The following is a 1,405-nucleotide window of genomic DNA, read 5'->3' as shown; positions in this document are numbered from 1 at the left end:
TCTTGAGAGGTGCATGTCAGCCTACGCCATAGCTACAGCGTTGATTCAACGCAGAACTATAAAATGCGTGTTACCCGGGCAGCTTAGGTTAGGTTCTTTAATATCCCCAGGGGGATAATTGTTTTCACACATCATTGTTGGTTTCAGGGCAGCATACACAACATATAACAGATAACAGACCCTCTTCCCACATATTCCCCCCATGAACACTGACTGACTGTGTGCCGTCGCAGCAGAGCATGCGCCGTTCAGCCGAGCTTACTGATAGCAATAACTGAATGGCAGTGGTGGGATTTGAACCCACGTCTCCAGAGAGACTGGAGCCTAAATCCAGCGCCTTAGACCACTCGGCCACACTACCTCATATCTGCTAAACTTACAGCTCTTCAAGTCTCACTTATAACAGGATGGTTTTAACCCATCGTCCTGTGCTTTATGAACCAAGCATGCCTCTGCTGCTCCTAAAAGCCTGACCCACAGGCTTGCACCCATAATGTAAGGTTTACATACCATAAGATTTATCAACCAAGCCAATGGGAGAGTTCCCTGGACGGCAGCTGAATACTCACAGGATCACAAGATCACATGAAAATCCATCTTGTCAGGCTTGTCAGGCTTGAAGTAATGCTTCATATGAGGAGCTATAGTGGCAGCTGCAGGCAGGGTTTAGGTATGTGTGAAAACACAAAGAGGCAAATGTTCAAAACAACAATGGCAGCTCCTAAAGAGGTTAGTGTAGATGTTGCAACAGCATCACTTATATCAGAACTGGAGAGTCATCTTTATTAAAAGAGGAACAAAGAATGACCCTGAAGGCTTGTCATAATGGAAAATATATTTTTTGCTCTTTTCAAGACTAGTTGGTGATAGACAGAAGGTGCCAAGTATTGTTTGAAAGTGTCTGCCTTTGTCCAAACAGTTTCCATTGACAGCTTCTCAGATGGTTGTGTTTAACAAACTTTAGCATGTTAGGTTAAACAGGACATGCTACTGGCTAAAATGGATCTGCAAGGGCAGTACTAAATTGGAAACTTCTCTTTAAAAAAATAAAAAATAAAAATACTGGGAAAAATGGCCTTGGATCATTCTGCCACATGTCTCCCCTTCTGTGCCTGAGTTTTACCACTAAATAATACTGGAAACATGTTTTTGCAGAACAATATGATGTCACAGTCAAGTCAACCGCTGACCCTTTGGATATAAAATGTCATCACTTAATGTTATCCTATTAGATATTTGTATGACTTTTTTTTATAATGACCAAAAACAGGTTTTTGAGGTCACCTTTGACCTTCAAATTCCTACCGCTTTTTCCAATGACTCCAAGTAGATGTTTGTGCCGAATTTGGGTAAATTCCCTCAAGGCCTTCTTGAGGTATCGCATTTACGAGAATAAGATGGGTGC

The 1,405-nt window shown here is 42.0% G+C and overlaps 1 non-coding gene across 1 annotated transcript; it reads right to left on the bottom strand.

Annotated features, from left to right (window-relative positions):
* Positions 1-279: 279 nt before the first annotated feature.
* Positions 280-361, bottom strand: trnal-uag (transfer RNA leucine (anticodon UAG)). The gene has a single exon. It is a non-coding gene; the product is annotated as a tRNA-Leu (tRNA).
* Between the last annotated feature and the right edge of the window lie 1,044 nt (positions 362-1,405).

This window comes from Epinephelus moara, chromosome 4 (genome assembly GCF_006386435.1).
Source record: "Epinephelus moara isolate mb chromosome 4, YSFRI_EMoa_1.0, whole genome shotgun sequence".
Classification (NCBI taxonomy): Eukaryota; Metazoa; Chordata; class Actinopteri; order Perciformes; family Serranidae; genus Epinephelus; species Epinephelus moara.
The sequence above is the reverse complement of the archived record's forward strand: the minus strand, read 5'-3'. Positions and strand labels throughout refer to the sequence as shown.